Raw genomic sequence first — 27,253 nt, forward strand, 5'->3', positions numbered from 1 at the left:
TAAAAGGTGTGAGATTAATACAAAGCATGAATTGAGTTTAAGTTTTTGTATGTTTATTCTGTTACTCAGTAGGTGATTGATAATAACATTTTTAATATTTTAAATAAAACATCAGTCATTAATGATCTAGAATGAAATTACTAAAACGTAAATTTGAAAAGGAGTGCAGTGTCATCATTTGCTGTCTGTCTTTTTGGACCCTGTCACATCCATAACGCAGAACGTCACATCCATAACGCAGAACGTCACATCCATAACGCAGAACGTCACATCCATAACGCAGAACGTCACATCCATAATTTTCCTTTAGCGTTATTATGAAAGTGCAAATATTTATATAATTGTTGAGGTATGCAGCACTCTAATTCGCAATGAAAATAGTGTTTTTCAAATAAAGAATTGTAGATGCATTTTTTTAGCACATTTGTACATTAATGGTTGGTTAAGACGGGACCCACGAGTGCACTTTGATAGCCTATGCAATAACTATTCAAATGACCAGTGATTTCTTGGTTCTTTGAGCTACACTGCATTTTCAGATGACAACGAAAGTATTACGATGAAGTTTGGTGAAGAAATCTTTAATATATAAACAGTAATTTTTTCACAGAGCACATCCATAATGCAGAATGTCACATCCATAATGGTACATTTTCCTCTCTAAAGTTTATATGACAATTTCTATATTTTCATCATTGTTGTTTTTGTGTGTTGCCAAGCCTTTATTTTCAAAGTGACTATTAATATTTTACCCTAAGACTTTGACATTCAAAGACGTTTGGGGCGGCAGATAGCTTAGTGGTTAAGAGTGTTTTGCTAGTAACCGAAAGATCGCTGGTTCTAATCCCCGAGCTGACTAGGTGAAAAATCTGTTGATGTACCCTTGAGCAAGGCACTTAACCCTAATTGCTCCTGTAAATTGCTCTGGATACGAGCGTCTGCTAAATGACTAAAATGTAATGTAAATATTTGCTGATGTGTCTATTCTCCCCAAAATGCCTGTCCATTTCCGTCACATCCATAACACAAGTTCTGTTGTTCTGTTACTTCAAACTGGTATTACTTAGAACTTTTTATTTTTATGTCTATACTTCCCCCATAATTAATAGCATACCATTTTCATTAATTATGCTAAAATGTACAATTGACAAACAGTTGTATTTTACTTCTTTTTCTAACAGTAGAAAACAGCACATGAATCGGATTCAGCATCGACAGACTGTTGATTCTTGAACCCCTAAACAGCAGAGCTGCTACAAACGCTAAAACCAGGAAGAGGCCGAACATTTCCCCAAACCAATCAAGAAATTCGAGCATCAAAAAGACAAACCAGTCTTTTCCCCAATTTATTTTTTACAATGAAATCAGGGGAGAGCGCGAACGCAGTCCCCCACTACCAGAAATTATGCAATCGAGATTTCCACATTTGGGAAATTCGCAGGGGTCAGCACAGCCGGAGTACAATGGCTGAGCCTCACCCTGGGTGAACCGCCTTCTTGATCACGGTATCTCCCTTGCCAGGTAAGTATGAGTTGTACACGGTCAATGTGGGATAGTCATTCCCGTGCGAACGTTTTAGGTTCATGGTTTTAGCACCACGGCTATTGACAGAAAAACAAGTAATTTCAATGGACGTTCAGTGCTATTTTGTCTACTTGTAGATGGAGAGGTGAAAACACGTTTTAACTGTTATTTTACTCGTAAATGATGAGTGTTTCGCAATTTTCCCAGGGTGCAATTCTGTAGAAATTATCATAACAAAACATTTTTATTAAACGTCTGTCTGATAGCCGAAAGTACAATACATTATTATAAATAACCCTGAGTACAACCAAAACAATTCTGAAACACACATAAAGCCAAGTGAATGGAATTTGTGATTTTATTTAGCTTTTCTCGTCTCGTGGTTCTTTTGTCTTCGAGAGATAAACCAGACTGCAGTTCCACTATTGAACACTAGTGGGCACACTCCCCAGTCCCACACACTCACCCATACAGGCACATTGAAACAGGGACCACTGATAAAGCGTTAGAATTACAGAGTATAGTCAAAGATTACTTATAACTAAACCAAGATAGACCACAGCCTGACGTTTCCAATGGGAACAAATGAGCCACAGTGGGCAGAACAAGCAAGGAGGGGGCAGAGCCAAGCACGAGCTAGCGAGATCCTATTGGCGCGTTCTAGCGTCATCTGCATATTTCCGTAAAGGAACGCCTAATCTGTGAAGAGCACGTGTGCATTAATGCAATTTGCCTTTACACTCCTTTAAACAACGCGATTTTTAAAACACTTTTGCAAAGGTTAAAGTTTACTAACCTTAGTCCACTCTGTTCATAACATATTATAGTTTTGGAAACTGAAAACTGTATTGAGATAAAATGTTTCATCGATGAGAACATTTGCAGAATGTCTGCCAAAATCTATCTCCTTCCATCTTCTCCCGCTGCCCGCCAATGGGCTTCCGCTCTTATTTGGTAGTGAGTGGAAACAGCAAGCGGATGCTTCACATTTAAACATCCAGTGAAAAATCTGTCTCATTGTTCTATCTGTGTTGTAGTATTTCAACCACACCACCTCTAACAAATGTGTAAACTGAAAGAATGTTACTATTATAAATAAAGGGCAGTTGCTCCCTGATTCAGGACCTCTATACCAGGCGGTGTCAGAGGAAGGCCCTCAAAATTGTCAAAGACTCCAGCCACCCTAGTCATAGACTGTTCTCTCTGCTACCGCACGGCAAGCGGTACCGGAGTGCCAAGTCTAGGTCCAAAAGACTTCTCAACAGCTTCTACCCCCAAGCCATAAGACTCCTGAACAGCTAATCATGGCTACCCGGACTATTTGCACTGCCCCCCCACCCCATCCTTTTTACGCTGCTGCTACTCTGTTTATTATTTATGCATAGTCACTTTAACTCTACCCACATGTACATATTACCTCAACTACCTCAACTAGCCGGTGCCCCCGCACATTGACTCTGCAACGGTACCCCCCTGTATATATAGCCTCCCTACTGTCACTTTATTTTACTGTATATATAGCCTCCCTACTGTCACTTTATTTTACTTCTGCTCTTTTTTCTCAACACTTTTTTTGTTGTTGTTTTATTCTTACTTTTTTTGTTTAAAATAAATGCACTGTTGGTTAAGGGCTGTAAGTAAGCATTTCACTGTAATGTCTGCACCTGTTGTATTCGGCGCATGTGACCAATAAAATTTGATTTGATTTGATTTGATTTGATAATATAAAAGAAGTGTACCAACAACAACAAAAAGCGAACAAGCAACTAGCAACAGTCATCGAAATTGTTAAAAGGTTTAAAAAAACAATTCTAAGACATGCAAGTTGGACAATGGATGAAGATTCTCCTAACTTTTAGAATTTGTATAATCCATCAGATATTGACTGAACTATAGCACATAAAACATTTTACTGGCACGGATAGAGTGCTTGGCATGAAGCGCTTGGCATCTTGTTGTTATGAAATGCATTATCTGAATTATGCCCACAGAATTATACCTACGGAGGAGCGGCTTCTATGAAGGAACTTTGAATGTCTCTGAACTTCAGAGAGTTGGCTTAACTAACGTTGGACCAGAGCTAGCCCTTTATCATGACTCTCAGTACCATTACATTACACATAATGCAGCCTGAACCGGTTCCAACTCTTTATCCTACAACCCTGACACACACACACACACACACACACACCTGTCCCTGTTCTAAGAGTTGCTCTAGCAACGCTCATGCCCCGCCCACCTGAGATCTGTCATTTTCAACCATCTATTTCCTGTGTTTGAGGGGTACAAAATCCACTTGTAACTTTACTTAAATCTCGCTGCTTTAATTTCACTCCTGCTACTCTTTCATACTCTTGCTTGTGTCGTTTTCCCCCGTTGACGTTCCGACCGCGGAAATGTTTGTAATGTCCTGTCAAACACACCCCGGTAATGGCTGAAATAGGTTCAATGGGATACATAGGCTTTCAGTTGAATCTATAAGAACGCTAAAGCTTCGTCTAGGATTTAATGCACCGTCTCGACAAGTACATCACAAGAACGAAAAGAAAGATAAATGTGTTATGATGGGTGTTCATTTTTTGTGGAGTTGAAAAAAGCAATCATTTAATACAGTTGACATTTTTACAAATTAGATGCGCTGAAATGAAAGCAAACTTCTGAAAATGAACACTTGGATTATAGTGATATTATGTCACATCTCGCAAAAAATGTAAAGGATGTTTAGATAGGTGTCATCTCGAGCCAAGCCCGTTGACTTTTTATCAAAGGGTGTCCTGCTATTGACACACCTGTTGAATTATGCAAGAGAACGTGACAACAACAGTAATTAATGAGGCAGTCTTGACAGCGCCGGTGAGTGATGGTAGGGTAGACAGAGCAAGTGTTTGGTGCTTGCAGCCCTGTTCCTCCCCTTTATGTTAATGTCTTCATAGATGCAAATATATCCAGCGTATTCGTGCAAATTAGGCACATCATTTTCTATATTTTAACATAAATAAGTAAAAAACTGGTACAATAAGAAAATGTGTATGAGTGCATTCAAATAAAAAAAAGTTAAACTTGACAATACATTGAATACCTGAAATATGATCAAAATCCCTGAACTGCATTATTTGTCCATGCCAGTAAAATGTTTTATGTGCTATAATTCAGTCAATATCTGATGGATTATAACAATTCTAAAAGTTACAGCCTTATTCCAGTACATCACTGGGGCCAAGCTTCCTGCCATCCAGGACCTCTATACCAGGCGGTGTCAGAGGAAGGCCCTCAAAATTGTCAGACTCCAGCCACCCTAGTCATAGACTGTTCTCTCTGCTACCACACGGCAAGTGGTACCGGAGTGCCAAGTCTAGGTCCCAAAGGCTTCTCAACAGCTTCTACCCCCAAGCCATAAGACTCCTGAACAGCTAATCATGGCTACCCGGACAATTTGAACTGCCCCCCCACCCCCACCCCGTCCCCCTTTTTTACTCTGCTGCTACTCTGTTTATTATTTAAGTATAGTCACTTTAACTCTACCCACATGTACATATTACCGCAATTACCTCGACTAGCCGGTGCCCCTGCACATTGACTCTGTACCGGTACCCCCTGTATATAGCCTCCCTACTGTTATTTCACATTGACTCTGTACCGGTACCACCTTGTATATAGCCTCCTTACTGTTATTTTATTTTACTGCTGCTCTTTAGTTATTTGCTTTTATTTTTTTGCTTAACACTTTATTTTTATTTTTTTACTTTGCATTGTTGGTTAAGGGCTTGTAAGTAAGCATTTCACTGTAATGTCTACACCTGTTGTATTCGGTGCATGTGGCAATTAAAATGTGATTTGGCCTACCTCTGCGGAAGCACAGTTCCCGCTCAGCCCAGTCCAAACTGTTCGCTGCTCTGGCACCCCAATAGTGGAACAAGCTCCCTCACGACGCTGGGACAGCGGAGTCACTCACCACCTTCCGGAGACATTTGAAACCCCACCTCTTTAAGGAATACCTGGGATAGGATAAAGTAATCCTACACCCCCTTACCCCACCCCCCCAAAAAATAAAAAAATAAAAAATAAAATATTCCTTTACATTGTAAATCGCTCTGGATAAGAGCGTCTGCTAAATGACGTAAATGTAAAATTTAAATTTAAACATTTGATCAAACGTGAAGAATTGTCATTCTTGATTGACAGTGATGATGGCCCATTTTGAAATTAAGTATGCCTAACTTGGTGTTTGAGGGTATTCAAAATAGAAAATATTATTGAGACAATATGTGTTGGCATAGACAGACGTTACAATTGGAGGATGCATTTTATGCATATTCATATTCTATAATGATGATTAAATGGGCTACATCAGTCAGGACAAACCTTGATTGAGGAAATGACGTCGTTTACTAATTTATCCCCCCAAAAATAGCACTACACCACTGCCTAAACCTGCTACGAAAAGTCAATTTTGACAAAAACGGTTTCTCTTCTAGACAAAACCCTCCTTAGGAAGGTTAATTACAGCTCGGTCTGTGCTATCCGAGATCCTTGGGATGTCTACCCCCAATGAAGTTTACATTTAAAATGGTTAAGGTAAGAGTTATGGTTAAGATTAGGGTAATAGTAGGGGTTAAGGTTAGGGTTTAGGGTAGGGGTTAGGGTAGGGCTTTCCCAAGGATACCGGATAGCACTGACCATTACCGCTCCCCCTTCCGTATCATGATAGACTCCCGATTGGTCAGCGTCACCCACCTTCTGTCCGCTGAAAAGTCAGTTCTCACTTTTAGACGAAAGAGGGGACACAAAACGAGTGTTTTGTTGATATTAGCACGCCTCAGCACGGGAAACACTCTTTTCATGCCACTTCGAATACCGAAGCAACTTCTTCATAGCAGGTTAGGAGACTGAGGTTAAGGTTAGGAAAGGGGTTAGGGTTAGCGAAAATCACTTCTTATCGAAGTGGCTTAAATAGTGTGTCCCCCACAGCACAGCTGATAAAGTTGAGAAGACTTCTAGCTAAGGTAAACTGCTTCAAAGCTTTATTACTAATTCTGGCGTTTACAACATTAGAGAATGATTTGGATAGTCAACCCCCACTTTTTTCTACTCAAAATGCGGGTGTGCAAGCCAGTTACTGCTAGCTATCTAGCAACCTGTTAGCTTAGCCAGAGTGGTATCAAAGACAGTAAACTCCGCGGTGGTATAGACGGGTTGGCCGACAACGTCACAAAAATGATGCGCGTGCATCGAGCCTGTGCTGCAGATTAAAAGGTGTGAGATTAATACAAAGCATGAATTGAGTTTAAGTTTTTGTATGTTTATTCTGTTACTCAGTAGGTGATTGATAATAACATTTTTAATATTTTAAATAAAACATCAGTCATTAATGATCTAGAATGAAATTACTAAAACGTAAATTTGAAAAGGAGTGCAGTGTCATCATTTGCTGTCTGTCTTTTTGGACCCTGTCACATCCATAACGCAGAACGTCACATCCATAACGCAGAACGTCACATCCATAACGCAGAACGTCACATCCATAACGCAGAACGTCACATCCATAATTTTCCTTTAGCGTTATTATGAAAGTGCAAATATTTATATAATTGTTGAGGTATGCAGCACTCTAATTCGCAATGAAAATAGTGTTTTTCAAATAAAGAATTGTAGATGCATTTTTTTAGCACATTTGTACATTAATGGTTGGTTAAGACGGGACCCACGAGTGCACTTTGATAGCCTATGCAATAACTATTCAAATGACCAGTGATTTCTTGGTTCTTTGAGCTACACTGCATTTTCAGATGACAACGAAAGTATTACGATGAAGTTTGGTGAAGAAATCTTTAATATATAAACAGTAATTTTTTCACAGAGCACATCCATAATGCAGAATGTCACATCCATAATGGTACATTTTCCTCTCTAAAGTTTATATGACAATTTCTATATTTTCATCATTGTTGTTTTTGTGTGTTGCCAAGCCTTTATTTTCAAAGTGACTATTAATATTTTACCCTAAGACTTTGACATTCAAAGACGTTTGGGGCGGCAGATAGCTTAGTGGTTAAGAGTGTTTTGCTAGTAACCGAAAGATCGCTGGTTCTAATCCCCGAGCTGACTAGGTGAAAAATCTGTTGATGTACCCTTGAGCAAGGCACTTAACCCTAATTGCTCCTGTAAATTGCTCTGGATACGAGCGTCTGCTAAATGACTAAAATGTAATGTAAATATTTGCTGATGTGTCTATTCTCCCCAAAATGCCTGTCCATTTCCGTCACATCCATAACACAAGTTCTGTTGTTCTGTTACTTCAAACTGGTATTACTTAGAACTTTTTATTTTTATGTCTATACTTCCCCCATAATTAATAGCATACCATTTTCATTAATTATGCTAAAATGTACAATTGACAAACAGTTGTATTTTACTTCTTTTTCTAACAGTAGAAAACAGCACATGAATCGGATTCAGCATCGACAGACTGTTGATTCTTGAACCCCTAAACAGCAGAGCTGCTACAAACGCTAAAACCAGGAAGAGGCCGAACATTTCCCCAAACCAATCAAGAAATTCGAGCATCAAAAAGACAAACCAGTCTTTTCCCCAATTTATTTTTTACAATGAAATCAGGGGAGAGCGCGAACGCAGTCCCCCACTACCAGAAATTATGCAATCGAGATTTCCACATTTGGGAAATTCGCAGGGGTCAGCACAGCCGGAGTACAATGGCTGAGCCTCACCCTGGGTGAACCGCCTTCTTGATCACGGTATCTCCCTTGCCAGGTAAGTATGAGTTGTACACGGTCAATGTGGGATAGTCATTCCCGTGCGAACGTTTTAGGTTCATGGTTTTAGCACCACGGCTATTGACAGAAAAACAAGTAATTTCAATGGACGTTCAGTGCTATTTTGTCTACTTGTAGATGGAGAGGTGAAAACACGTTTTAACTGTTATTTTACTCGTAAATGATGAGTGTTTCGCAATTTTCCCAGGGTGCAATTCTGTAGAAATTATCATAACAAAACATTTTTATTAAACGTCTGTCTGATAGCCGAAAGTACAATACATTATTATAAATAACCCTGAGTACAACCAAAACAATTCTGAAACACACATAAAGCCAAGTGAATGGAATTTGTGATTTTATTTAGCTTTTCTCGTCTCGTGGTTCTTTTGTCTTCGAGAGATAAACCAGACTGCAGTTCCACTATTGAACACTAGTGGGCACACTCCCCAGTCCCACACACTCACCCATACAGGCACATTGAAACAGGGACCACTGATAAAGCGTTAGAATTACAGAGTATAGTCAAAGATTACTTATAACTAAACCAAGATAGACCACAGCCTGACGTTTCCAATGGGAACAAATGAGCCACAGTGGGCAGAACAAGCAAGGAGGGGGCAGAGCCAAGCACGAGCTAGCGAGATCCTATTGGCGCGTTCTAGCGTCATCTGCATATTTCCGTAAAGGAACGCCTAATCTGTGAAGAGCACGTGTGCAATAATGCAATTTGCCTTTACACTCCTTCTAAACAACGCGATTTTTAAAACACTTTTGCAAAGGTTAAAGTTTACTAACCTTAGTCCACTCTGTTCATAACATATTATAGTTTTGGAAACTGAAAACTGTATTGAGATAAAATGTTTCATCGATGAGAACATTTGCAGAATGTCTGCCAAAATCTATCTCCTTCCATCTTCTCCCGCTGCCCGCCAATGGGCTTCCGCTCTTATTTGGTAGTGAGTGGAAACAGCAAGCGGATGCTTCACATTTAAACATCCAGTGAAAAATCTGTCTCATTGTTCTATCTGTGTTGTAGTATTTCAACCACACCACCTCTAACAAATGTGTAAACTGAAAGAATGTTACTATTATAAATAAAGGGCAGTTGCTCCCTGATTCAGGACCTCTATACCAGGCGGTGTCAGAGGAAGGCCCTCAAAATTGTCAAAGACTCCAGCCACCCTAGTCATAGACTGTTCTCTCTGCTACCGCACGGCAAGCGGTACCGGAGTGCCAAGTCTAGGTCCAAAAGACTTCTCAACAGCTTCTACCCCCAAGCCATAAGACTCCTGAACAGCTAATCATGGCTACCCGGACTATTTGCACTGCCCCCCCACCCCATCCTTTTTACGCTGCTGCTACTCTGTTTATTATTTATGCATAGTCACTTTAACTCTACCCACATGTACATATTACCTCAACTACCTCAACTAGCCGGTGCCCCCGCACATTGACTCTGCAACGGTACCCCCCTGTATATATAGCCTCCCTACTGTCACTTTATTTTACTGTATATATAGCCTCCCTACTGTCACTTTATTTTACTTCTGCTCTTTTTTCTCAACACTTTTTTTGTTGTTGTTTTATTCTTACTTTTTTTGTTTAAAATAAATGCACTGTTGGTTAAGGGCTGTAAGTAAGCATTTCACTGTAATGTCTGCACCTGTTGTATTCGGCGCATGTGACCAATAAAATTTGATTTGATTTGATTTGATTTGATAATATAAAAGAAGTGTACCAACAACAACAAAAAGCGAACAAGCAACTAGCAACAGTCATCGAAATTGTTAAAAGGTTTAAAAAAACAATTCTAAGACATGCAAGTTGGACAATGGATGAAGATTCTCCTAACTTTTAGAATTTGTATAATCCATCAGATATTGACTGAACTATAGCACATAAAACATTTTACTGGCACGGATAGAGTGCTTGGCATGAAGCGCTTGGCATCTTGTTGTTATGAAATGCATTATCTGAATTATGCCCACAGAATTATACCTACGGAGGAGCGGCTTCTATGAAGGAACTTTGAATGTCTCTGAACTTCAGAGAGTTGGCTTAACTAACGTTGGACCAGAGCTAGCCCTTTATCATGACTCTCAGTACCATTACATTACACATAATGCAGCCTGAACCGGTTCCAACTCTTTATCCTACAACCCTGACACACACACACACACACACACACACCTGTCCCTGTTCTAAGAGTTGCTCTAGCAACGCTCATGCCCCGCCCACCTGAGATCTGTCATTTTCAACCATCTATTTCCTGTGTTTGAGGGGTACAAAATCCACTTGTAACTTTACTTAAATCTCGCTGCTTTAATTTCACTCCTGCTACTCTTTCATACTCTTGCTTGTGTCGTTTTCCCCCGTTGACGTTCCGACCGCGGAAATGTTTGTAATGTCCTGTCAAACACACCCCGGTAATGGCTGAAATAGGTTCAATGGGATACATAGGCTTTCAGTTGAATCTATAAGAACGCTAAAGCTTCGTCTAGGATTTAATGCACCGTCTCGACAAGTACATCACAAGAACGAAAAGAAAGATAAATGTGTTATGATGGGTGTTCATTTTTTGTGGAGTTGAAAAAAGCAATCATTTAATACAGTTGACATTTTTACAAATTAGATGCGCTGAAATGAAAGCAAACTTCTGAAAATGAACACTTGGATTATAGTGATATTATGTCACATCTCGCAAAAAATGTAAAGGATGTTTAGATAGGTGTCATCTCGAGCCAAGCCCGTTGACTTTTTATCAAAGGGTGTCCTGCTATTGACACACCTGTTGAATTATGCAAGAGAACGTGACAACAACAGTAATTAATGAGGCAGTCTTGACAGCGCCGGTGAGTGATGGTAGGGTAGACAGAGCAAGTGTTTGGTGCTTGCAGCCCTGTTCCTCCCCTTTATGTTAATGTCTTCATAGATGCAAATATATCCAGCGTATTCGTGCAAATTAGGCACATCATTTTCTATATTTTAACATAAATAAGTAAAAAACTGGTACAATAAGAAAATGTGTATGAGTGCATTCAAATAAAAAAAAGTTAAACTTGACAATACATTGAATACCTGAAATATGATCAAAATCCCTGAACTGCATTATTTGTCCATGCCAGTAAAATGTTTTATGTGCTATAATTCAGTCAATATCTGATGGATTATAACAATTCTAAAAGTTACAGCCTTATTCCAGTACATCACTGGGGCCAAGCTTCCTGCCATCCAGGACCTCTATACCAGGCGGTGTCAGAGGAAGGCCCTCAAAATTGTCAGACTCCAGCCACCCTAGTCATAGACTGTTCTCTCTGCTACCACACGGCAAGTGGTACCGGAGTGCCAAGTCTAGGTCCCAAAGGCTTCTCAACAGCTTCTACCCCCAAGCCATAAGACTCCTGAACAGCTAATCATGGCTACCCGGACAATTTGAACTGCCCCCCCACCCCCACCCCGTCCCCCTTTTTTACTCTGCTGCTACTCTGTTTATTATTTAAGTATAGTCACTTTAACTCTACCCACATGTACATATTACCGCAATTACCTCGACTAGCCGGTGCCCCTGCACATTGACTCTGTACCGGTACCCCCTGTATATAGCCTCCCTACTGTTATTTCACATTGACTCTGTACCGGTACCACCTTGTATATAGCCTCCTTACTGTTATTTTATTTTACTGCTGCTCTTTAGTTATTTGCTTTTATTTTTTTGCTTAACACTTTATTTTTATTTTTTTACTTTGCATTGTTGGTTAAGGGCTTGTAAGTAAGCATTTCACTGTAATGTCTACACCTGTTGTATTCGGTGCATGTGGCAATTAAAATGTGATTTGGCCTACCTCTGCGGAAGCACAGTTCCCGCTCAGCCCAGTCCAAACTGTTCGCTGCTCTGGCACCCCAATAGTGGAACAAGCTCCCTCACGACGCTGGGACAGCGGAGTCACTCACCACCTTCCGGAGACATTTGAAACCCCACCTCTTTAAGGAATACCTGGGATAGGATAAAGTAATCCTACACCCCCTTACCCCACCCCGCCAAAAAATAAAAAAATAAAAAATAAAATATTCCTTTACATTGTAAATCGCTCTGGATAAGAGCGTCTGCTAAATGACGTAAATGTAAAATTTAAATTTAAACATTTGATCAAACGTGAAGAATTGTCATTCTTGATTGACAGTGATGATGGCCCATTTTGAAATTAAGTATGCCTAACTTGGTGTTTGAGGGTATTCAAAATAGAAAATATTATTGAGACAATATGTGTTGGCATAGACAGACGTTACAATTGGAGGATGCATTTTATGCATATTCATATTCTATAATGATGATTAAATGGGCTACATCAGTCAGGACAAACCTTGATTGAGGAAATGACGTCGTTTACTAATTTATCCCCCCAAAAATAGCACTACACCACTGCCTAAACCTGCTACGAAAAGTCAATTTTGACAAAAACGGTTTCTCTTCTAGACAAAACCCTCCTTAGGAAGGTTAATTACAGCTCGGTCTGTGCTATCCGAGATCCTTGGGATGTCCCTACCCCCAATGAAGTTTACATTTAAAATGGTTAAGGTAAGAGTTATGGTTAAGATTAGGGTAATAGTAGGGGTTAAGGTTAGGGTTTAGGGTAGGGGTTAGGGTAGGGCTTTCCCAAGGATACCGGATAGCACTGACCATTACCGCTCCCCCTTCCGTATCATGATAGACTCCCGATTGGTCAGCGTCACCCACCTTCTGTCCGCTGAAAAGTCAGTTCTCACTTTTAGACGAAAGAGGGGACACAAAACGAGTGTTTTGTTGATATTAGCACGCCTCAGCACGGGAAACACTCTTTTCATGCCACTTCGAATACCGAAGCAACTTCTTCATAGCAGGTTAGGAGACTGAGGTTAAGGTTAGGAAAGGGGTTAGGGTTAGCGAAAATCACTTCTTATCGAAGTGGCTTAAATAGTGTGTCCCCCACAGCACAGCTGATAAAGTTGAGAAGACTTCTAGCTAAGGTAAACTGCTTCAAAGCTTTATTACTAATTCTGGCGTTTACAACATTAGAGAATGATTTGGATAGTCAACCCCCACTTTTTTCTACTCAAAATGCGGGTGTGCAAGCCAGTTACTGCTAGCTATCTAGCAACCTGTTAGCTTAGCCAGAGTGGTATCAAAGACAGTAAACTCCGCGGTGGTATAGACGGGTTGGCCGACAACGTCACAAAAATGATGCGCGTGCATCGAGCCTGTGCTGCAGATTAAAAGGTGTGAGATTAATACAAAGCATGAATTGAGTTTAAGTTTTTGTATGTTTATTCTGTTACTCAGTAGGTGATTGATAATAACATTTTTAATATTTTAAATAAAACATCAGTCATTAATGATCTAGAATGAAATTACTAAAACGTAAATTTGAAAAGGAGTGCAGTGTCATCATTTGCTGTCTGTCTTTTTGGACCCTGTCACATCCATAACGCAGAACGTCACATCCATAACGCAGAACGTCACATCCATAACGCAGAACGTCACATCCATAATTTTCCTTTAGCGTTATTATGAAAGTGCAAATATTTATATAATTGTTGAGGTATGCAGCACTCTAATTCGCAATGAAAATAGTGTTTTTCAAATAAAGAATTGTAGATGCATTTTTTTAGCACATTTGTACATTAATGGTTGGTTAAGACGGGACCCACGAGTGCACTTTGATAGCCTATGCAATAACTATTCAAATGACCAGTGATTTCTTGGTTCTTTGAGCTACACTGCATTTTCAGATGACAACGAAAGTATTACGATGAAGTTTGGTGAAGAAATCTTTAATATATAAACAGTAATTTTTTCACAGAGCACATCCATAATGCAGAATGTCACATCCATAATGGTACATTTTCCTCTCTAAAGTTTATATGACAATTTCTATATTTTCATCATTGTTGTTTTTGTGTGTTGCCAAGCCTTTATTTTCAAAGTGACTATTAATATTTTACCCTAAGACTTTGACATTCAAAGACGTTTGGGGCGGCAGATAGCTTAGTGGTTAAGAGTGTTTTGCTAGTAACCGAAAGATCGCTGGTTCTAATCCCCGAGCTGACTAGGTGAAAAATCTGTTGATGTACCCTTGAGCAAGGCACTTAACCCTAATTGCTCCTGTAAATTGCTCTGGATACGAGCGTCTGCTAAATGACTAAAATGTAATGTAAATATTTGCTGATGTGTCTATTCTCCCCAAAATGCCTGTCCATTTCCGTCACATCCATAACACAAGTTCTGTTGTTCTGTTACTTCAAACTGGTATTACTTAGAACTTTTTATTTTTATGTCTATACTTCCCCCATAATTAATAGCATACCATTTTCATTAATTATGCTAAAATGTACAATTGACAAACAGTTGTATTTTACTTCTTTTTCTAACAGTAGAAAACAGCACATGAATCGGATTCAGCATCGACAGACTGTTGATTCTTGAACCCCTAAACAGCAGAGCTGCTACAAACGCTAAAACCAGGAAGAGGCCGAACATTTCCCCAAACCAATCAAGAAATTCGAGCATCAAAAAGACAAACCAGTCTTTTCCCCAATTTATTTTTTACAATGAAATCAGGGGAGAGCGCGAACGCAGTCCCCCACTACCAGAAATTATGCAATCGAGATTTCCACATTTGGGAAATTCGCAGGGGTCAGCACAGCCGGAGTACAATGGCTGAGCCTCACCCTGGGTGAACCGCCTTCTTGATCACGGTATCTCCCTTGCCAGGTAAGTATGAGTTGTACACGGTCAATGTGGGATAGTCATTCCCGTGCGAACGTTTTAGGTTCATGGTTTTAGCACCACGGCTATTGACAGAAAAACAAGTAATTTCAATGGACGTTCAGTGCTATTTTGTCTACTTGTAGATGGAGAGGTGAAAACACGTTTTAACTGTTATTTTACTCGTAAATGATGAGTGTTTCGCAATTTTCCCAGGGTGCAATTCTGTAGAAATTATCATAACAAAACATTTTTATTAAACGTCTGTCTGATAGCCGAAAGTACAATACATTATTATAAATAACCCTGAGTACAACCAAAACAATTCTGAAACACACATAAAGCCAAGTGAATGGAATTTGTGATTTTATTTAGCTTTTCTCGTCTCGTGGTTCTTTTGTCTTCGAGAGATAAACCAGACTGCAGTTCCACTATTGAACACTAGTGGGCACACTCCCCAGTCCCACACACTCACCCATACAGGCACATTGAAACAGGGACCACTGATAAAGCGTTAGAATTACAGAGTATAGTCAAAGATTACTTATAACTAAACCAAGATAGACCACAGCCTGACGTTTCCAATGGGAACAAATGAGCCACAGTGGGCAGAACAAGCAAGGAGGGGGCAGAGCCAAGCACGAGCTAGCGAGATCCTATTGGCGCGTTCTAGCGTCATCTGCATATTTCCGTAAAGGAACGCCTAATCTGTGAAGAGCACGTGTGCAATAATGCAATTTGCCTTTACACTCCTTCTAAACAACGCGATTTTTAAAACACTTTTGCAAAGGTTAAAGTTTACTAACCTTAGTCCACTCTGTTCATAACATATTATAGTTTTGGAAACTGAAAACTGTATTGAGATAAAATGTTTCATCGATGAGAACATTTGCAGAATGTCTGCCAAAATCTATCTCCTTCCATCTTCTCCCGCTGCCCGCCAATGGGCTTCCGCTCTTATTTGGTAGTGAGTGGAAACAGCAAGCGGATGCTTCACATTTAAACATCCAGTGAAAAATCTGTCTCATTGTTCTATCTGTGTTGTAGTATTTCAACCACACCACCTCTAACAAATGTGTAAACTGAAAGAATGTTACTATTATAAATAAAGGGCAGTTGCTCCCTGATTCAGGACCTCTATACCAGGCGGTGTCAGAGGAAGGCCCTCAAAATTGTCAAAGACTCCAGCCACCCTAGTCATAGACTGTTCTCTCTGCTACCGCACGGCAAGCGGTACCGGAGTGCCAAGTCTAGGTCCAAAAGACTTCTCAACAGCTTCTACCCCCAAGCCATAAGACTCCTGAACAGCTAATCATGGCTACCCGGACTATTTGCACTGCCCCCCCACCCCATCCTTTTTACGCTGCTGCTACTCTGTTTATTATTTATGCATAGTCACTTTAACTCTACCCACATGTACATATTACCTCAACTACCTCAACTAGCCGGTGCCCCCGCACATTGACTCTGCAACGGTACCCCCCTGTATATATAGCCTCCCTACTGTCACTTTATTTTACTGTATATATAGCCTCCCTACTGTCACTTTATTTTACTTCTGCTCTTTTTTCTCAACACTTTTTTTGTTGTTGTTTTATTCTTACTTTTTTTGTTTAAAATAAATGCACTGTTGGTTAAGGGCTGTAAGTAAGCATTTCACTGTAATGTCTGCACCTGTTGTATTCGGCGCATGTGACCAATAAAATTTGATTTGATTTGATTTGATTTGATAATATAAAAGAAGTGTACCAACAACAACAAAAAGCGAACAAGCAACTAGCAACAGTCATCGAAATTGTTAAAAGGTTTAAAAAAACAATTCTAAGACATGCAAGTTGGACAATGGATGAAGATTCTCCTAACTTTTAGAATTTGTATAATCCATCAGATATTGACTGAACTATAGCACATAAAACATTTTACTGGCACGGATAGAGTGCTTGGCATGAAGCGCTTGGCATCTTGTTGTTATGAAATGCATTATCTGAATTATGCCCACAGAATTATACCTACGGAGGAGCGGCTTCTATGAAGGAACTTTGAATGTCTCTGAACTTCAGAGAGTTGGCTTAACTAACGTTGGACCAGAGCTAGCCCTTTATCATGACTCTCAGTACCATTACATTACACATAATGCAGCCTGAACCGGTTCCAACTCTTTATCCTACAACCCTGACACACACACACACACACACACACACCTGTCCCTGTTCTAAGAGTTGCTCTAGCAACGCTCATGCCCCGCCCACCTGAGATCTGTCATTTTCAACCATCTATTTCCTGTGTTTGAGGGGTACAAAATCCACTTGTAACTTTACTTAAATCTCGCTGCTTTAATTTCACTCCTGCTACTCTTTCATACTCTTGCTTGTGTCGTTTTCCCCCGTTGACGTTCCGACCGCGGAAATGTTTGTAATGTCCTGTCAAACACACCCCGGTAATGGCTGAAATAGGTTCAATGGGATACATAGGCTTTCAGTTGAATCTATAAGAACGCTAAAGCTTCGTCTAGGATTTAATGCACCGTCTCGACAAGTACATCACAAGAACGAAAAGAAAGATAAATGTGTTATGATGGGTGTTCATTTTTTGTGGAGTTGAAAAAAGCAATCATTTAATACAGTTGACATTTTTACAAATTAGATGCGCTGAAATGAAAGCAAACTTCTGAAAATGAACACTTGGATTATAGTGATATTATGTCACATCTCGCAAAAAATGTAAAGGATGTTTAGATAGGTGTCATCTCGAGCCAAGCCCGTTGACTTTTTATCAAAGGGTGTCCTGCTATTGACACACCTGTTGAATTATGCAAGAGAACGTGACAACAACAGTAATTAATGAGGCAGTCTTGACAGCGCCGGTGAGTGATGGTAGGGTAGACAGAGCAAGTGTTTGGTGCTTGCAGCCCTGTTCCTCCCCTTTATGTTAATGTCTTCATAGATGCAAATATATCCAGCGTATTCGTGCAAATTAGGCACATCATTTTCTATATTTTAACATAAATAAGTAAAAAACTGGTACAATAAGAAAATGTGTATGAGTGCATTCAAATAAAAAAAAGTTAAACTTGACAATACATTGAATACCTGAAATATGATCAAAATCCCTGAACTGCATTATTTGTCCATGCCAGTAAAATGTTTTATGTGCTATAATTCAGTCAATATCTGATGGATTATAACAATTCTAAAAGTTACAGCCTTATTCCAGTACATCACTGGGGCCAAGCTTCCTGCCATCCAGGACCTCTATACCAGGCGGTGTCAGAGGAAGGCCCTCAAAATTGTCAGACTCCAGCCACCCTAGTCATAGACTGTTCTCTCTGCTACCACACGGCAAGTGGTACCGGAGTGCCAAGTCTAGGTCCCAAAGGCTTCTCAACAGCTTCTACCCCCAAGCCATAAGACTCCTGAACAGCTAATCATGGCTACCCGGACAATTTGAACTGCCCCCCCACCCCCACCCCGTCCCCCTTTTTTACTCTGCTGCTACTCTGTTTATTATTTAAGTATAGTCACTTTAACTCTACCCACATGTACATATTACCGCAATTACCTCGACTAGCCGGTGCCCCTGCACATTGACTCTGTACCGGTACCCCCTGTATATAGCCTCCCTACTGTTATTTCACATTGACTCTGTACCGGTACCACCTTGTATATAGCCTCCTTACTGTTATTTTATTTTACTGCTGCTCTTTAGTTATTTGCTTTTATTTTTTTGCTTAACACTTTATTTTTATTTTTTTACTTTGCATTGTTGGTTAAGGGCTTGTAAGTAAGCATTTCACTGTAATGTCTACACCTGTTGTATTCGGTGCATGTGGCAATTAAAATGTGATTTGGCCTACCTCTGCGGAAGCACAGTTCCCGCTCAGCCCAGTCCAAACTGTTCGCTGCTCTGGCACCCCAATAGTGGAACAAGCTCCCTCACGACGCTGGGACAGCGGAGTCACTCACCACCTTCCGGAGACATTTGAAACCCCACCTCTTTAAGGAATACCTGGGATAGGATAAAGTAATCCTACACCCCCTTACCCCACCCCCCCAAAAAATAAAAAAATAAAAAATAAAATATTCCTTTACATTGTAAATCGCTCTGGATAAGAGCGTCTGCTAAATGACGTAAATGTAAAATTTAAATTTAAACATTTGATCAAACGTGAAGAATTGTCATTCTTGATTGACAGTGATGATGGCCCATTTTGAAATTAAGTATGCCTAACTTGGTGTTTGAGGGTATTCAAAATAGAAAATATTATTGAGACAATATGTGTTGGCATAGACAGACGTTACAATTGGAGGATGCATTTTATGCATATTCATATTCTATAATGATGATTAAATGGGCTACATCAGTCAGGACAAACCTTGATTGAGGAAATGACGTCGTTTACTAATTTATCCCCCCAAAAATAGCACTACACCACTGCCTAAACCTGCTACGAAAAGTCAATTTTGACAAAAACGGTTTCTCTTCTAGACAAAACCCTCCTTAGGAAGGTTAATTACAGCTCGGTCTGTGCTATCCGAGATCCTTGGGATGTCCCTACCCCCAATGAAGTTTACATTTAAAATGGTTAAGGTAAGAGTTATGGTTAAGATTAGGGTAATAGTAGGGGTTAAGGTTAGGGTTTAGGGTAGGGGTTAGGGTAGGGCTTTCCCAAGGATACCGGATAGCACTGACCATTACCGCTCCCCCTTCCGTATCATGATAGACTCCCGATTGGTCAGCGTCACCCACCTTCTGTCCGCTGAAAAGTCAGTTCTCACTTTTAGACGAAAGAGGGGACACAAAACGAGTGTTTTGTTGATATTAGCACGCCTCAGCACGGGAAACACTCTTTTCATGCCACTTCGAATACCGAAGCAACTTCTTCATAGCAGGTTAGGAGACTGAGGTTAAGGTTAGGAAAGGGGTTAGGGTTAGCGAAAATCACTTCTTATCGAAGTGGCTTAAATAGTGTGTCCCCCACAGCACAGCTGATAAAGTTGAGAAGACTTCTAGCTAAGGTAAACTGCTTCAAAGCTTTATTACTAATTCTGGCGTTTACAACATTAGAGAATGATTTGGATAGTCAACCCCCACTTTTTTCTACTCAAAATGCGGGTGTGCAAGCCAGTTACTGCTAGCTATCTAGCAACCTGTTAGCTTAGCCAGAGTGGTATCAAAGACAGTAAACTCCGCGGTGGTATAGACGGGTTGGCCGACAACGTCACAAAAATGATGCGCGTGCATCGAGCCTGTGCTGCAGATTAAAAGGTGTGAGATTAATACAAAGCATGAATTGAGTTTAAGTTTTTGTATGTTTATTCTGTTACTCAGTAGGTGATTGATAATAACATTTTTAATATTTTAAATAAAACATCAGTCATTAATGATCTAGAATGAAATTACTAAAACGTAAATTTGAAAAGGAGTGCAGTGTCATCATTTGCTGTCTGTCTTTTTGGACCCTGTCACATCCATAACGCAGAACGTCACATCCATAACGCAGAACGTCACATCCATAACGCAGAACGTCACATCCATAACGCAGAACGTCACATCCATAATTTTCCTTTAGCGTTATTATGAAAGTGCAAATATTTATATAATTGTTGAGGTATGCAGCACTCTAATTCGCAATGAAAATAGTGTTTTTCAAATAAAGAATTGTAGATGCATTTTTTTAGCACATTTGTACATTAATGGTTGGTTAAGACGGGACCCACGAGTGCACTTTGATAGCCTATGCAATAACTATTCAAATGACCAGTGATTTCTTGGTTCTTTGAGCTACACTGCATTTTCAGATGACAACGAAAGTATTACGATGAAGTTTGGTGAAGAAATCTTTAATATATAAACAGTCATTTTTTCACAGAGCACATCCATAATGCAGAATGTCACATCCATAATGGTACATTTTCCTCTCTAAAGTTTATATGACAATTTCTATATTTTCATCATTGTTGTTTTTGTGTGTTGCCAAGCCTTTATTTTCAAAGTGACTATTAATATTTTACCCTAAGACTTTGACATTCAAAGACGTTTGGGGCGGCAGATAGCTTAGTGGTTAAGAGTGTTTTGCTAGTAACCGAAAGATCGCTGGTTCTAATCCCCGAGCTGACTAGGTGAAAAATCTGTTGATGTACCCTTGAGCAAGGCACTTAACCCTAATTGCTCCTGTAAATTGCTCTGGATACGAGCGTCTGCTAAATGACTAAAATGTAATGTAAATATTTGCTGATGTGTCTATTCTCCCCAAAATGCCTGTCCATTTCCGTCACATCCATAACACAAGTTCTGTTGTTCTGTTACTTCAAACTGGTATTACTTAGAACTTTTTATTTTTATGTCTATACTTCCCCCATAATTAATAGCATACCATTTTCATTAATTATGCTAAAATGTACAATTGACAAACAGTTGTATTTTACTTCTTTTTCTAACAGTAGAAAACAGCACATGAATCGGATTCAGCATCGACAGACTGTTGATTCTTGAACCCCTAAACAGCAGAGCTGCTACAAACGCTAAAACCAGGAAGAGGCCGAACATTTCCCCAAACCAATCAAGAAATTCGAGCATCAAAAAGACAAACCAGTCTTTTCCCCAATTTATTTTTTACAATGAAATCAGGGGAGAGCGCGAACGCAGTCCCCCACTACCAGAAATTATGCAATCGAGATTTCCACATTTGGGAAATTCGCAGGGGTCAGCACAGCCGGAGTACAATGGCTGAGCCTCACCCTGGGTGAACCGCCTTCTTGATCACGGTATCTCCCTTGCCAGGTAAGTATGAGTTGTACACGGTCAATGTGGGATAGTCATTCCCGTGCGAACGTTTTAGGTTCATGGTTTTAGCACCACGGCTATTGACAGAAAAACAAGTAATTTCAATGGACGTTCAGTGCTATTTTGTCTACTTGTAGATGGAGAGGTGAAAACACGTTTTAACTGTTATTTTACTCGTAAATGATGAGTGTTTCGCAATTTTCCCAGGGTGCAATTCTGTAGAAATTATCATAACAAAACATTTTTATTAAACGTCTGTCTGATAGCCGAAAGTACAATACATTATTATAAATAACCCTGAGTACAACCAAAACAATTCTGAAACACACATAAAGCCAAGTGAATGGAATTTGTGATTTTATTTAGCTTTTCTCGTCTCGTGGTTCTTTTGTCTTCGAGAGATAAACCAGACTGCAGTTCCACTATTGAACACTAGTGGGCACACTCCCCAGTCCCACACACTCACCCATACAGGCACATTGAAACAGGGACCACTGATAAAGCGTTAGAATTACAGAGTATAGTCAAAGATTACTTATAACTAAACCAAGATAGACCACAGCCTGACGTTTCCAATGGGAACAAATGAGCCACAGTGGGCAGAACAAGCAAGGAGGGGGCAGAGCCAAGCACGAGCTAGCGAGATCCTATTGGCGCGTTCTAGCGTCATCTGCATATTTCCGTAAAGGAACGCCTAATCTGTGAAGAGCACGTGTGCAATAATGCAATTTGCCTTTACACTCCTTCTAAACAACGCGATTTTTAAAACACTTTTGCAAAGGTTAAAGTTTACTAACCTTAGTCCACTCTGTTCATAACATATTATAGTTTTGGAAACTGAAAACTGTATTGAGATAAAATGTTTCATCGATGAGAACATTTGCAGAATGTCTGCCAAAATCTATCTCCTTCCATCTTCTCCCGCTGCCCGCCAATGGGCTTCCGCTCTTATTTGGTAGTGAGTGGAAACAGCAAGCGGATGCTTCACATTTAAACATCCAGTGAAAAATCTGTCTCATTGTTCTATCTGTGTTGTAGTATTTCAACCACACCACCTCTAACAAATGTGTAAACTGAAAGAATGTTACTATTATAAATAAAGGGCAGTTGCTCCCTGATTCAGGACCTCTATACCAGGCGGTGTCAGAGGAAGGCCCTCAAAATTGTCAAAGACTCCAGCCACCCTAGTCATAGACTGTTCTCTCTGCTACCGCACGGCAAGCGGTACCGGAGTGCCAAGTCTAGGTCCAAAAGACTTCTCAACAGCTTCTACCCCCAAGCCATAAGACTCCTGAACAGCTAATCATGGCTACCCGGACTATTTGCACTGCCCCCCCACCCCATCCTTTTTACGCTGCTGCTACTCTGTTTATTATTTATGCATAGTCACTTTAACTCTACCCACATGTACATATTACCTCAACTACCTCAACTAGCCGGTGCCCCCGCACATTGACTCTGCAACGGTACCCCCCTGTATATATAGCCTCCCTACTGTCACTTTATTTTACTGTATATATAGCCTCCCTACTGTCACTTTATTTTACTTCTGCTCTTTTTTCTCAACACTTTTTTTGTTGTTGTTTTATTCTTACTTTTTTTGTTTAAAATAAATGCACTGTTGGTTAAGGGCTGTAAGTAAGCATTTCACTGTAATGTCTGCACCTGTTGTATTCGGCGCATGTGACCAATAAAATTTGATTTGATTTGATTTGATTTGATAATATAAAAGAAGTGTACCAACAACAACAAAAAGCGAACAAGCAACTAGCAACAGTCATCGAAATTGTTAAAAGGTTTAAAAAAACAATTCTAAGACATGCAAGTTGGACAATGGATGAAGATTCTCCTAACTTTTAGAATTTGTATAATCCATCAGATATTGACTGAACTATAGCACATAAAACATTTTACTGGCACGGATAGAGTGCTTGGCATGAAGCGCTTGGCATCTTGTTGTTATGAAATGCATTATCTGAATTATGCCCACAGAATTATACCTACGGAGGAGCGGCTTCTATGAAGGAACTTTGAATGTCTCTGAACTTCAGAGAGTTGGCTTAACTAACGTTGGACCAGAGCTAGCCCTTTATCATGACTCTCAGTACCATTACATTACACATAATGCAGCCTGAACCGGTTCCAACTCTTTATCCTACAACCCTGACACACACACACACACACACACACACCTGTCCCTGTTCTAAGAGTTGCTCTAGCAACGCTCATGCCCCGCCCACCTGAGATCTGTCATTTTCAACCATCTATTTCCTGTGTTTGAGGGGTACAAAATCCACTTGTAACTTTACTTAAATCTCGCTGCTTTAATTTCACTCCTGCTACTCTTTCATACTCTTGCTTGTGTCGTTTTCCCCCGTTGACGTTCCGACCGCGGAAATGTTTGTAATGTCCTGTCAAACACACCCCGGTAATGGCTGAAATAGGTTCAATGGGATACATAGGCTTTCAGTTGAATCTATAAGAACGCTAAAGCTTCGTCTAGGATTTAATGCACCGTCTCGACAAGTACATCACAAGAACGAAAAGAAAGATAAATGTGTTATGATGGGTGTTCATTTTTTGTGGAGTTGAAAAAAGCAATCATTTAATACAGTTGACATTTTTACAAATTAGATGCGCTGAAATGAAAGCAAACTTCTGAAAATGAACACTTGGATTATAGTGATATTATGTCACATCTCGCAAAAAATGTAAAGGATGTTTAGATAGGTGTCATCTCGAGCCAAGCCCGTTGACTTTTTATCAAAGGGTGTCCTGCTATTGACACACCTGTTGAATTATGCAAGAGAACGTGACAACAACAGTAATTAATGAGGCAGTCTTGACAGCGCCGGTGAGTGATGGTAGGGTAGACAGAGCAAGTGTTTGGTGCTTGCAGCCCTGTTCCTCCCCTTTATGTTAATGTCTTCATAGATGCAAATATATCCAGCGTATTCGTGCAAATTAGGCACATCATTTTCTATATTTTAACATAAATAAGTAAAAAACTGGTACAATAAGAAAATGTGTATGAGTGCATTCAAATAAAAAAAAGTTAAACTTGACAATACATTGAATACCTGAAATATGATCAAAATCCCTGAACTGCATTATTTGTCCATGCCAGTAAAATGTTTTATGTGCTATAATTCAGTCAATATCTGATGGATTATAACAATTCTAAAAGTTACAGCCTTATTCCAGTACATCACTGGGGCCAAGCTTCCTGCCATCCAGGACCTCTATACCAGGCGGTGTCAGAGGAAGGCCCTCAAAATGCACTCCTGAACAGCTAATCATGGCTACCCGGACAATTTGAACTGCCCCCCCACCCCCACCCCGTCCCCCTTTTTTACTCTGCTGCTACTCTGTTTATTATTTAAGTATAGTCACTTTAACTCTACCCACATGTACATATTACCGCAATTACCTCGACTAGCCGGTGCCCCTGCACATTGACTCTGTACCGGTACCCCCTGTATATAGCCTCCCTACTGTTATTTCACATTGACTCTGTACCGGTACCACCTTGTATATAGCCTCCTTACTGTTATTTTATTTTACTGCTGCTCTTTAGTTATTTGCTTTTATTTTTTTGCTTAACACTTTATTTTTATTTTTTTACTTTGCATTGTTGGTTAAGGGCTTGTAAGTAAGCATTTCACTGTAATGTCTACACCTGTTGTATTCGGTGCATGTGGCAATTAAAATGTGATTTGGCCTACCTCTGCGGAAGCACAGTTCCCGCTCAGCCCAGTCCAAACTGTTCGCTGCTCTGGCACCCCAATAGTGGAACAAGCTCCCTCACGACGCTGGGACAGCGGAGTCACTCACCACCTTCCGGAGACATTTGAAACCCCACCTCTTTAAGGAATACCTGGGATAGGATAAAGTAATCCTACACCCCCTTACCCCACCCCCCCAAAAAATAAAAAAATAAAAAATAAAATATTCCTTTACATTGTAAATCGCTCTGGATAAGAGCGTCTGCTAAATGACGTAAATGTAAAATTTAAATTTAAACATTTGATCAAACGTGAAGAATTGTCATTCTTGATTGACAGTGATGATGGCCCATTTTGAAATTAAGTATGCCTAACTTGGTGTTTGAGGGTATTCAAAATAGAAAATATTATTGAGACAATATGTGTTGGCATAGACAGACGTTACAATTGGAGGATGCATTTTATGCATATTCATATTCTATAATGATGATTAAATGGGCTACATCAGTCAGGACAAACCTTGATTGAGGAAATGACGTCGTTTACTAATTTATCCCCCCAAAAATAGCACTACACCACTGCCTAAACCTGCTACGAAAAGTCAATTTTGACAAAAACGGTTTCTCTTCTAGACAAAACCCTCCTTAGGAAGGTTAATTACAGCTCGGTCTGTGCTATCCGAGATCCTTGGGATGTCCCTACCCCCAATGAAGTTTACATTTAAAATGGTTAAGGTAAGAGTTATGGTTAAGATTAGGGTAATAGTAGGGGTTAAGGTTAGGGTTTAGGGTAGGGGTTAGGGTAGGGCTTTCCCAAGGATACCGGATAGCACTGACCATTACCGCTCCCCCTTCCGTATCATGATAGACTCCCGATTGGTCAGCGTCACCCACCTTCTGTCCGCTGAAAAGTCAGTTCTCACTTTTAGACGAAAGAGGGGACACAAAACGAGTGTTTTGTTGATATTAGCACGCCTCAGCACGGGAAACACTCTTTTCATGCCACTTCGAATACCGAAGCAACTTCTTCATAGCAGGTTAGGAGACTGAGGTTAAGGTTAGGAAAGGGGTTAGGGTTAGCGAAAATCACTTCTTATCGAAGTGGCTTAAATAGTGTGTCCCCCACAGCACAGCTGATAAAGTTGAGAAGACTTCTAGCTAAGGTAAACTGCTTCAAAGCTTTATTACTAATTCTGGCGTTTACAACATTAGAGAATGATTTGGATAGTCAACCCCCACTTTTTTCTACTCAAAATGCGGGTGTGCAAGCCAGTTACTGCTAGCTATCTAGCAACCTGTTAGCTTAGCCAGAGTGGTATCAAAGACAGTAAACTCCGCGGTGGTATAGACGGGTTGGCCGACAACGTCACAAAAATGATGCGCGTGCATCGAGCCTGTGCTGCAGATTAAAAGGTGTGAGATTAATACAAAGCATGAATTGAGTTTAAGTTTTTGTATGTTTATTCTGTTACTCAGTAGGTGATTGATAATAACATTTTTAATATTTTAAATAAAACATCAGTCATTAATGATCTAGAATGAAATTACTAAAACGTAAATTTGAAAAGGAGTGCAGTGTCATCATTTGCTGTCTGTCTTTTTGGACCCTGTCACATCCATAACGCAGAACATCACATCCATAACGCAGAACGTCACATCCATAACGCAGAACGTCACATCCATAACGCAGAACGTCACATCCATAAT

The sequence above is a fragment of the Coregonus lavaretus genome, assembly GCF_964263955.1.
Source record: "Coregonus lavaretus genome assembly, contig: HAP1_SCAFFOLD_450, whole genome shotgun sequence".
NCBI classification, from domain to species: Eukaryota; Metazoa; Chordata; class Actinopteri; order Salmoniformes; family Salmonidae; genus Coregonus; species Coregonus lavaretus.